Source organism: Boleophthalmus pectinirostris, unplaced genomic scaffold, assembly GCF_026225935.1.
Source record: "Boleophthalmus pectinirostris isolate CB_2022bp ecotype Guang Dong unplaced genomic scaffold, ASM2622593v1 HiC_scaffold_11, whole genome shotgun sequence".
NCBI classification, from domain to species: domain Eukaryota; kingdom Metazoa; phylum Chordata; class Actinopteri; order Gobiiformes; family Gobiidae; genus Boleophthalmus; species Boleophthalmus pectinirostris.
In genome coordinates this window covers 15,725,745-15,738,712 of record NW_026570994.1, presented here as the reverse complement: position 1 = coordinate 15,738,712, position 12,968 = coordinate 15,725,745, and positions in this window count along the sequence as shown.

The following is a 12,968-nucleotide window of genomic DNA, read 5'->3' as shown; positions in this document are numbered from 1 at the left end:
CGGTTTATACTCCATAGAAGCAGTAAAAACAGGTTTAATATGGTTGCGTTCAGACTGCAGGTTTCACAAAAACGTATTGAGATTGAAAAGGAGAAGGATGAGGTTTTTGGTTGTTTTGTGGGGCAGTGGCAACAACGTCCGTAGAAAGGAACATGTGGGTGCAGAGTCACAGACAAGAGTGAAGGGATTGATCTGTGCTTCACTGCTTCACTAACACGGAGTTCAGACACAACGAAGAGAACTTTTGTGTACATTTGTGACGTGTAGGTGGGATGAATGTGACCTGGCTGTTCAGACTGAAGTCACATGTCAAAAGATCGGATGTGTATCGGTTTTAGGAGCACATATCCAAGTGGCCCCACAAACGCCGCACCCCGCAAACACGCGCCCTGCAAATGCTGTGCCTCACAAAACACCGCGCTGCGCACTAACCCTAATAACCCAAAGCTTAAACCTAACCCTAGTCATAATCTTCACCACAGCCCAACCCTAGCCCTAACTCTTAACCTAACCCTGCCGTTTTACATCATTTTTGCATGTATTTATTAAAACAGACAGGCCTGGTTGCAATATACATTTTTTGTTCCTTTTGCCAAGATGCATCTGGCTACAAAATTATTTTTTTCTACACAAACTTTGTGTAAGGATGTCCCATTGGCAAGGGCAGATTTTGTGCTTGTTGCCATAGCAACACCATGTAAATGGGGTGTGGGCATCATTGAGTTTTTTAATCAAGACCATGTCACAAATGTGTATACCAAATTTTATGTATCTATGACAAATAAAACCTTATTTTTACATACAAATTTTCTAGGGGGCGCTATTGCACCCATTTTTGTATTTTCTCACATCAATCTGTTCAGGGTCGAGGTGTGAACCCATGATTAAAATACATTGTGTTGCCATGGCAACAAGCCAAAATTGTATCCTTGTCAATATTACGTCCTTACACAAACGGTGGCGTAGCCAAACCACATTTGGTATCCAGATGCATCATGGCAATAAGAACAAAAATGTATATTGTGACCACATCCCTTTACAAACCGGAAGTCCACCATCTTGGATATTTTTTTTTGGCAAATTTTGAAAATTGCAGGGTTAAATAAAGATTTATAGGGTTCGGGTTGGGGCTATGGTTAGGATTACGATTAGGGTAAGGTTTAATCTTAGGCTTATTAGGGTCAGTGTGGGGCGCGGTGTTTGCGGGGCGCGGTGTAAGCACGCGCGAGGGCTGATCATTGCCGCTTGCAGCTATATTTTGACCATGCAACTCTTTTAAAACGCCTTGAAGAATGTGTGGGTGTCAGGGGGACCGCCCTGGAATGGTTTAGGTCGTACCTCTCTGGGCGGTCCTTCGTTGTAAGGCTGGGGGACTCCACCTCGTCATCCACCCCTCTTCTTAGTGGAGTCCCCCAGGGTTCAATCCTGGGGCCTATGCTTTTTGCACTTTATCTGCTCCCTCTTGGAGAAATTTTTAGAAGACATGGCCTGTCTTATCATTTTTATGCAGATGATTGCCAAATTTATTTACCCATTGGCAAAAAGGATCACTGCCCCCTGACACCCCTGCTCGACTGTCTATCGGACGTCAAGGCGTGGTTGGCCCAAAACTTTTTGAAACTCAATGAAGATAAGACTGAGGTGATACTGTTTGGGGCCAACAGTTCCCTCACTAATGTGGGATTCCTCAAAAATCATGTTCGTCCCACGGTCACCAACCTTGGCGTCATCTTAGACAGTGATTTTAAATTTGATAAACAGATTAACAATGTTTTAAAATCAAGTTTTTATCATTTGCGGCTTTTATCTAAAGTTAAACCTTTTTTATCTTTTAAACTATTTGAACAAATTATGCACGCTTTTATTTCATCACGCCTGGACGACTGTAATGCACTTTATTCCGGCATTTCGCAAAATGCACTTTACTGACTACAGTTAGTCCAAAATTCTGCAGCGCGACTTTTAACAGGAACAAAAAGGAGAGAGCACATCACCCCAATCCTTGCATCTTTGCACTGGCTCCCTGTTAATTTTAGAATTGATTTTAAGATTTTATTGTTTGTTTTTAAAGCTTTGAATGGACTGGCTCCACAGTACATCTCGGACCTCATCCAAATTTATACCCCTGCGCTCTGAGGTCCGAGGTCCAGCTCCAGCTCAGGGCCTAAGATGAGACTTAAAACCAGAGGGGACAGGACTTTCTCTGTGGTCGACCCTAAACTCTGGAATGATCTGCCGCTTCACGTTCGAGCAGCTCCACAGCGGAGAGTTTTAAATCTCGTCTGAAGACCCACTTTTATTCTCTGGCTTTTAACACCGCGTGAGTTGTGTGGTCCTCTGTGTCTTTTATTTATTTTTATGTGTTTTTATTGGTTTTACTGATTTTATTTATTTCTATTCTATGATATAGTTTTATTTTTATTTTACTGGTTTTATATTATTTTACTAGTTTTATTACTTTAAGACTAGTATTATTTTAGTAATTTACTTTATCATCTTATTGTTATTTTTTATGTATTTGTGCAGCACTTTGGAAACAGTTTGTTTGTGAAATGTGCTATATAAATAAAGTGGAATGGATATTTGTTATTATGGTTATTATTGATAATGATGGCAATAATAATAAAAAATAATAAATTATAAAAATAATAACACTAATACAATAAAATATAATTACATATAAAAATAATGATACAAACAATAAATATTAATAAATTATTGGTAACAATAATAATGGAAACATTAATGGTAATGATAATGTTTTTTATTGTAATTTTTTTTTTTTTTTGCCTGTACCATGTCCTGTTCCTGTGCACCTGTTTTGTCTGCCTGCAATCAACTCCAGCCCGCTATTGGTTGACGTGTTCTTCTTGAAGGCCACGCCCATGCTCTGTTTTAATTAAACCCTGATGAAGACCAGTTAAGGTCGAAACATGTTGGCTTTGGCCATTCAAATAAAGGTCTTTTATTAATATTTTTCCTCGTGCGATGTGTTAACTTCTTCTACTTGTTTGGAGTGCCTGGAATCCATTGTGTTTGTGGTAGTTCTTTCACCTGACATAAGTAATAGTTTGACACTTTGATTCCTGATCCTGAGAAAATCCTCCGTTTCTCAGTCCTCTGTGTTGTTTTTTTTAATGTTCTTTTTTTTTTGTTGTTGTTGTTGCATCAAGGATCATGAATATTTGAAAGAAGACTGAAGTATGACATTTAAAGATGCATTTTTTTACTCCCATAATCAACACTAACACTTCAGTCACCCAGCCTTGATTTTATTATACAGAAAAACAAACAGGAGCCCATTCTGGAACACCACTGGATGACATCATGCAGTGGGACAATGTGTTTTGAGCTCTCGTGAAGAAGGCTACAGATGTGTTCATTACATTAGAACAGTGTTAAAGCCCCACAGTGGAACATTTCATCACATTAGAACAGTTAAAGCTCCACCATGGAACATTTCATCACATTAGAACAGTTAAAGCCCTACTGAGGAACATTTCTTCACATTAGAGCAGTGTTAAAGCCTCATTGTGGAACATTTCATCACATTAGAACAGTGTTAAAGCCTCAGTGTGGAACATTTCATCACATTAGAACAGTGTTAAAGCCCCACTGAGGAATATTTCATCACATTAGAACAGTGTTAAAGCCTCAGTGTGGAATATTTCATCACATTAGAACAGTTAAAGCCCAACTGAGGAACATTTCTTCACATTAGAGCAGTGTTAAAGTCTCAGTGTGGAACATTTCATCACATTAGAACAGTGTTAAAGCCCCACTGAGGAAAATTTCATCACATTACAACAGTTAAAGCCTCACTGAGGAACATTTCTTCACATTAGAACAGTGTTAAAGTCTCAGTGTGGATCATGTCATCATATTAGAAGAGGGTCAAAGCACAAAATTAGACTCATTTCACTAAAACACAGTTAACATCATTAGATTAAAGACTTAAAAAAAAACAAAAAAACTTGCCAATTTTTTTTTTCTAGTTTTGTAATTTGTATTTTAATTGTACTTTCTGATTGGACACACACAGCAAATAAAACAAACAAACAGGTATTTCCATAAGTGTAAACTAGCACCTATAACGTTCACAAGGACCATAACTAGGGATCAGTGTTGGGAAGTTTACTTTTAAAATGTATTCCCCTACAGATTACAGATTACATCCCCCAAAATAGAGTTTGTAACAGAATCCATTAAATTACTTAAAGTGAGTAACGTAATCTGAATACTTTGGATTACTTGATATTGTCCTGGTTTTAGACCTGGTTTAGTCCTGTTTAGTCCTGTATTTTGTCTTGGTTTAGTCCTGGTTTAGTTCTGGTTTAGTCCTGGTTTAGCTCTGATTTTAGTCCTGGTTTAGTTCTGGTTTAATCCTGGTTTAGTTCTGGTTTTAGTCCTGGTTTAGTTCTGGTTTAGTCCTGGTTTAGTTCTGGTTTTAGTCTTGGTTTAGTCCTGGTTATTTCTGGTTTTAGATCTGGTTTTAATCCTGGTTTAGACCTGGTTTAGTTCTGGTTTTAGTCCTGGTTTAGTCCTAGTTTTAGACCTGGTTTTAGTCCTGAGTTAGTCCTGGTTTAGTTCTGGTTTTAGTCCTTTTTTTAGTCCTGGTTTAGTCCTAGTTTTAGACCTGGTTTTAGTCCTGATTTAGTCCTGGTTTAGTTCTGGTTTAGTCCTGGTTTAGTCCTGGTTTAACCCCAAATATGAAAACAGGAAAATACCTCTGTGTAATCCATTTATTTCAACAAAGTAATTGTAATCCAATTACCACTCACTGAAACAGTAACTGTAACCGAATACAGTTACTCATAATTTGTACTCTGATTACGTAACTCCGGTACATGTAATCTGTTACTCCCCAACACTGCTAGGGATGCACCAATACCAACACCGATACTGGTATTGAATATTGGCACACATACTGAAAAACTGAATCGGGTATCAGTTCCACAGTATCGGTTAAGCTGATATCCTGGATGGGGCTTTAATTGGATGATTATTCACAGACCTATTTGGTCCTAAAACGTCATAGGAAACTGACCAGTAATGATTAAAAGTATAAATAACTGTTACATAACACAGTAGAGCTTTTTTCAGAGACAATGGAAGTGCCACGATGTAGGGCAGACATGTCAAACTCTGGCCCAGGGCTCAAATTTGGCCCGTGATATAATTATATTTGGCCCATGAGAGCCATTCAAATACCTTTTAGAGCTGAACTGCTGGCTACAGACAGACTATAGAGACATGATTTATTTCAAATGTTGTTATTATTTTATATTCTGCTTGTTCTGGATTCAGTGTTTAAGCAAACATTTATTTTATTAAGGAAAGGTGTAACATTACATATCTCGAAAGAAGAGAAAACGTGCAGATGTTGTTGAAAATTTTCATTAAACATTTAGTTTCGCCCACAACTTTGTCCCAGCTTTTATTTTCAGCCTTTGTGAATTTCAGTTTGACACTCCTGATGTAGGGTAAAAGTCACGTCTGGTTCATGCTTTTCTATGACAAAATATGTGTGTAAATGTGTGTCGTATTTTCCAGCAGCTTCATAAATCTGCCCCATCACCAAATCTTCAACCAACAAGGTTCATAAAGTATAAACATTCTTCATGAACAATTTATCCACAACTATCAAGAGAAGAAAGACCAAAACTTAAAGGAAACAATGACGATGCATTAGTGACACACTGAACAAAACTAACACTATGGTCATGAATAAAACAGAAGCTGTAGCATGTCCCTCTGAATGAAGACTGACACTTGAACTGGCCATTTTTAGATTTAATGGCAATAAATCCTTCAATCTGCCATAAGAGCTAAAAGGAATACAAATACAATGTGTAAATAGGCATTCACAAAACTCAACACAAGTTTGATTAATATTTACATTAATCTAGACAACATCAATCAACAATAATAAAAAAACTAGAGACACAAAAATTATTCAAAGAAATATTTACATCAAAAACATACCTTTGTGCCTCTGCAGAGGGAAAGCTAAACAAAAACTTAGAAAAATACCAAAAATTATATGTGTACACATTTGCTCCGTAACGTTTTTCCCCTCTCGTTGTCAAGGTAATTAGACGAAGATAAACCTTGCAAAATAAAAGCGCTAAACATAAGCACGTAAACAGAAAATGGTGCAATATAAAAAATAATCATAAAAAGTCACAAGAGATTTTAACAAGACAAATTATACTATAGGTTATTTACAGAAGGAACTTGTGAACTTCGGCTGATTCTAGAGTTAAAATGAAAAATCAATTTCATGATGTAGATATTTGCATAGACAGAGAGATTTGTTGAGTTTAAATGCGAGACATGCAATCTGTGAACATCTGTAGCATTTAAGATGCACAAATCTCTCTGTCTATGCAAATATCTACATGATCATGACATCGATTTTTTATTTTACTTCTAGAATCAGTCTGAGTGAACAAATTACTTATTAATGAATGACTTATTCCTTATGTCTTTTTCATGATCATAACATTAGTTTAGTTTCTTGTGTCACTAATGTGTTGGTCGTTGTTCGTCTTTAAGTTTTGCTCTTTCTTCTCTTGATAGTTGTGGATAAATTGTTCATGAAGAATGTTTATTCTTTGTGGAGTTTGTTGGTTGAAGATTTGGTGATGGGGCAGATTTATGAAACTGGTGGAGAAAACAACACATTTACACACATATTGTGCCATAGAAAACCACTAACCAGGAGTGACGTTTACCCTACACCACGACACTTCTGGCTATTGTAAAAAAGCTTTATTGGATCTCTTGTGTAGTAAGCAGGGATGGGCATTCGATGAAATTTTCTTAATTGATTGTCAGGAGAATTAATGAATGATTTTCGATTAATCATTAACGTTTCATGATCATTATTATTACTATCTGCACTAATCTGCGTAAATAAACTCAACTTTACGACATATAAACCATAACGACTCTAGAGCCACATCAGCCCGTTTGACATTATAATGTGTTTAATGCAGCTTTGCGCAACTCTCACAGAAACAAAACTTAAAACCACATGGCTCATTTGCATAAACTAAGCAAAGAAAAAAACTGTTCTTGTGTCGCTGATGTGGTTCAACTTCTGTCGGACTAAAGGACACGACTCAGGTGAATACAGGTTAGTGTGACCAGATTTGCGTTTGTCAAAAGCAGGACACCGTACGGGGGGTGGAGGTGGGGACTCGTCATCGACATTGAGCGACTCTCACCTGGCAAAGCTTTTTAATGTTTTTTGGTGTCATGGTGAACTCTGAGGTCCCTGACACCTCCATTGGACACCGACACATATGTGCTGCATTGTACACTGTGCACATGACCTCACACTTGTCTCGACCGGGACAGAAAGTGGGGAATTTCTTGTACAAGTCATCGTTAAATGCGCATTTTTGCTTCGGCCTGTTTCAGACTGACCGACTGTTTGTGTCTCGCTCCTTCTGATACAGAGAACTATGAGAGACGCTCAGTTTAATGGCTCAATGAAAACCGGACATTTGCATCAGTTTATAAAAAAAACAAAACACCGGACGGCCAGGACAGGACGTGAAAAATGGACATGTCTGGGGAAAAACAGACGTTTGCTCTCCCCTCCCTGAATCAGTTGGTTAAATGGGCGAGTAAGGTGATTGTTCATCCTCAGAGCCGCCTGGACTCTCTGTACTTGAGACACTTACAGAGGATGTCCCAGAGTATTTTAAGAGACGGGCAACATCCACTAAACTCAGAGTTTCAGCTGCTTCCCTCTGGTCAGAGTTTTTAGTCCCAAGATCTAGAACAAATCGTTTTAAAAGGAGCTTCGTTCCGACTGCTATCGAACTTATGAATAAATTGTAATCTATTTATCTAAGATTGTGTGTTTTTAACATATTTAATATTTATTGTGATTTTAGCCAAGCGTGATGGATGAGTTTAATTGGTTATTTATGGAACAAATCATTCTGCACTGGAGCACTGTAACACTTTATTTTGTAATTGTGATTTTATGTGTGTTTTTTGGATGAATGAAATGTGAAATGTGGAACCTGCCTCTTAAATCTGCAAAGCAAATTTACCAACGGGTACGAATAAAGTGACCTAACCTACGCTTCGCACAGCAACCTACATTTGGTTTGTTGATTAAAAATGAACGTAATCGACGAAATTCTTAATGATCAATTATCGATTAATCAACTAATCATGCCCATCCCTAGTACTAAGTTTACTGTATTTTATTGAAATAATTGACATTTTCTGTCCATCTATAGGCTGGGCATGTGGATTCAGCAGCAGCAACGTCTTCACAACCTTCCAAAACTTTCCATGGGGGACGGGACTCTAATCACATGTTTGAAGTCACTTACAGGAAGCAGGTTGGAACTGTTGATCTGCTGAACATAACGGAATTCTACAATCTTTTTTTTCTTCTTTTTTATCAAGTTAGAAAAATTATAATACACAAACGAATAGGCAATTTATAAAAGGAAAAAAAGAAAAAATACAATGACATCTAGATGAAGAAATCCAGGCCATTTTTCTCAGTTACTATCGTCAACAAAGCCCAAAAGAAGTCATCATCCAAAGTCTTCCGGTTTGTGACGTAAGCGTGAATAAAACCGTGAATAAGCAGATACTTAAAGTCAAAGTATCAATTTCAGAAAATCTCAAATGTACTTTAACTGTCCTCTGTCCCCTCTGTCTTCACGCTTTCTCATGGTCGTGTTTTTGACTGGACTTTTTCACGAATGTGGCGTTCCTCTCCAGCCTCACCTCTCGTCTGCCCTGGTTCACTTCTCCCAGATCCAGCCCAGAGTCCAGACTCGCCTCTCTGCTGCCTCCCTCCTCTTCCTCCTCCACCCTTCTCCTCGGCTCCTCTGAAACATTATACCTGACCTCCGCTGCTGGTTTCCCCTCCAGCGACACAAACCACGCTCTAGGACCCTGCGCCGAAACCCCCCTCTGGCCCAGCCTCCCCGGTTCAGACACCGACTCCGGAAGACCGCCGTGAATATTAGATTTGATTTCAAACTTTTTAACATCTCCTTTTGCGTTTTCAGTTCTGTTATTTGTAATTTTTGTCTCTGTAAAATTCTCTTGTGCGTCTTTAGAGTCCATGCGCGGCAGTGAAACAGACTTGCTCCACTGTTCTTCTGACAGTTCCTCCATTTGAAAGAAGCCGGGTGCGTGCAGGATGGCCACGGGCTGGTTGTAGAAGAATAATCCGTTCTCGAATGTTTTGTTTTGGGGCTTTTGTTCATCGGGGAAGCTGGCCGCGATGGCGACCGCTGTGTCCGTGTCCTGCTGGAGCTCAGTGGGAGCGTTGGACATCACGTTGTATTGTTTGTGAACGTGGTTTGAGAACAGAAGCACCTGATCGTCACTGGTGGAAGTGGTCTGGTCCTTCACAGAGACCAGAGGGTTCACAGCCGGACGCCTCAGTTTGGAGTCTGTGTGAGAAGGTCTGAGGAAAACACAAGAGACAAGAAAAGGTGGAAAATGTTAGCAAAGAATTCTTCTTCACAGCTCATATATTGACTCTTGTGAGCTTTAAGACATGTTATAATAATGTTCCCTCCTCATGTGAGATGTGTTTTGTTTCAGTCACACATGCAACTCTTTATTATTAGTCTGTCTACATCTCCAAAGCCCAAAATGCTCTGTTCCACTTTGTGATGTCATGAAATAGAGGTTTTCAAGTGAACAGCTTCTTTTACCTTTTAGTAGAAATTGGCAATTCCAATTCCAGGTAATCCAAATGATTCTAGTAAAGGGTATGGGGTAGGAATGGGCATTCGATTACATTTTCTTAATCAATCGTCAGGAGAATTAAAGATTGATTTTTGATTAATCATTAATGTTTTAATATTAAAATTATCATCATTATTATTACTATTACTAATCTACATAATGTTAGATATCTTCAAAAACCGTTAAGCATGTTCTTCCAAAAATAACCACTGGAATCGATCAATTAAAATCAAAAGAATTGATTCCCTATACAACAGAGCTCTGGGTCAGATCACTACCCCTGACCGCCTACGACTACACAGGTCTTAAATCAGGCAAATCTGGATGCCTCTGAATACCTCAAATCAGATTTTATAGACATCCATATGAATATGCAAATACGATGTTGAACAGGTAACGCCTTGAATCTTCCCTGGAGTGTCTCTGCATTCCTTTAGGTTCAGGGGGGTTGACAGCAGCCAAATGTAAATCACCAGATTGTTTGGATTCGCCCCCGGCCGAACCATCTCCACTGCTGCTGCTCTGCAATGAAATTCCTTAAAAGGACACAACCTATATCTGCAAAGGATTACCTCAAAAACATACGTTTCACATAGTGGTACCTTTAAACATACGTAAGATTTCAGTGGTTAAACAACTCGATGTGTATTACTCAAACAAATATATAATTTCAATGTTTAATATGCACATGTGATGCACTCAAGAAACTTCACCACTTAGTACAGCCTTCAAGAAATAAACTCAACTTTACAACATATAAACCATCACCACTCTAGGGCCACATCAGCCATTTGACATTATCATCTGTTTAATTCAGCTTTGACACGTTTGTTTACATTTTACACAAACTAAACTTAAAACCACATGACTCATTTGCATAAACTAATTGCTCTGATAAAAGCAGCTCTTTCCTTGTGCGCTGATGCGGTTCAGCTTCTGTCGGACTAAAGGACACGACATGATGATGATGATAATGATGATGATGATGTTGATGATGTTGATGTTGATGGTGAGTGTGTTCTGTGTGTGTGTGTCGTGTTGGAGATGGTTCATGTTTTCAGAGATCAGACGTGTGCAGGTTTACTGCAGATCTTTATTTAACATCATTTCACTTTATTTATGTTGCTCACTTGATTTATTTTGCTTCTGTTATGATGAAAAGACTGAAAAGTGTTTGTCTTTTGGACACATGTGACTCAACTTTATGTTGCAGTAACCGGGATACTGTGTTTACATGCACCATGACGACACTGGGAAACTCAAAAAACCCACTCATCCCCAACACACTCACTGATGGAACAGAGTCTCCAAGGAGCCAGAGCCCAAACGTGGAACTGTGAGGCTCAACTCCAGTGTTTGTGTCAGACGCAGCCTCGTCTCCTCACACGACACACAACAAACTACATTCAGTTTGTCGATTAAAAATGCAAGTGATCGACAAAATTTCTTAATGCTCAATTATGGATTAGTCGACTAATCATGCCCATCCCTAGTATGGAGTTTAATAACACAGTGGAGTACTTAACATCACAAGGTGGAACATAATGTTTTTAGTTTCACAGAAGTAAGTTTTTATTTCTATAGCACTTTTCACAGACATTTGTCACAAAGACGCTTTACAGAGCACTCCAAAGAAGAACTCCAGAGAGAAGAACTCCATGTTAAACATGTGAGAATGAAACAAAACAAGTCCAGCTGTGTTTGTGATGATGAAACATTCTAACACAGATCAGAAAATAGCATAATATGAGACCATAAAACTGTAGTAGTCCGTGTAGAGCTGCATTTTGCCATTTTATTTTACTATTGATTTACTAATGAGTTCTTTATCAATCAATCATTCAACAACTTTATTAATCCCAAAGGGCAATTCAGTTCGCACATCTCTGGTCATGCACAATATATAAATATAAATAATAAAGAAAAAGAAAGACAGACACTAGACATTCGAACCACAGTGCATCAGGGACACAGGAACAAATTCACTTTCCGTTTAAAATCCTTATGGCAGAAGGAAAAAAAGATTTGGCGTAGCGGTTAGTCTTTTGCTGTGGGGTGACATAGCGCCTCCCAGAGGGCATTTTCATGAACTGTGAGTGCAGTACATGGTTAGGCTGGCTCAATATGGCCTTAGTCTTATGTAACACCCGATGTCTCCACACAGAGGCCAAGTCCTCCATCTGAACACCACTGATTTTGCTGCAAACTTTTAAAGCTGCACTACGCAACTACCGTTTTTTTCCGGGTCATTAGACGCACTCTTAAGCCTCTAACTGCATTAAAAACGACTGTGTGCCCCGCAATCCAGAGCGCCCTATACACAAATCCACTTGGGTGTCCCAGCACGACTTCAGTAAACTACAAACCCGCACCACCCACAGAACACACAAACACACACGGAGCAGACAGCGACCACACAGCGAAACACATCCACAGACACACTCATCACTCCACGCCAACAAGGAACAGAACGAAGGAATGAACCGAAAAGCGAGTGCAATGTGCCACTTCTAGACACAACTGAACAACTGAGTCACTGTGAACACGCCGACAATCCGTTGGTCCCAGACACACCCTCCCTACACGCCACAAACTGAACAAAGCCCAGAGTCACCGTGAACGAACAAACAAACAAAACCACTCACCCATCACACTGTTGTGTTTCCTTTAAAGTCCAGTGTGGTTTATTTGTGAAAAAAGTTCGAAAATAGACCATTTAATGACAGTGCGCCTTATAATCCAGAGCGCCTAATAGCCCGGAAAATACGGTACATCAACGAACCTGTTTTTCCCCATACTGTTGGTTTTTCAGATTCTAGAATGTGATGATGTGATATTCTCAGATCACGTTGTACTTTACCAGGAAATCTCCAAAAGGTAAATTCACAAATGCTGAACCTGATCATTTCTATAAGTGATCTCACTGTATTACAAAACAGATCTACATTTAACAAGATTCATTTGAGCTGATCCATCTGAGTTAAAGATGGTTGAACTAATGTGACATGTGAATGTGATGTAATCTGAAACTGAGCGAATGTTTTGCCTGAAATGTTTCACAATATGACATTACATTTATTTATTCATTTGTTGTTTCTTACAGACATTTGCATTGTTAAAAGATAAATAAATACTTGGATCTGTGCCGTCACCAGCTTGTCTCCAGGGAGATACATGAGTTTAATGCCATACAGTGAAATATTCTGGGCAAAGTAATAACATCT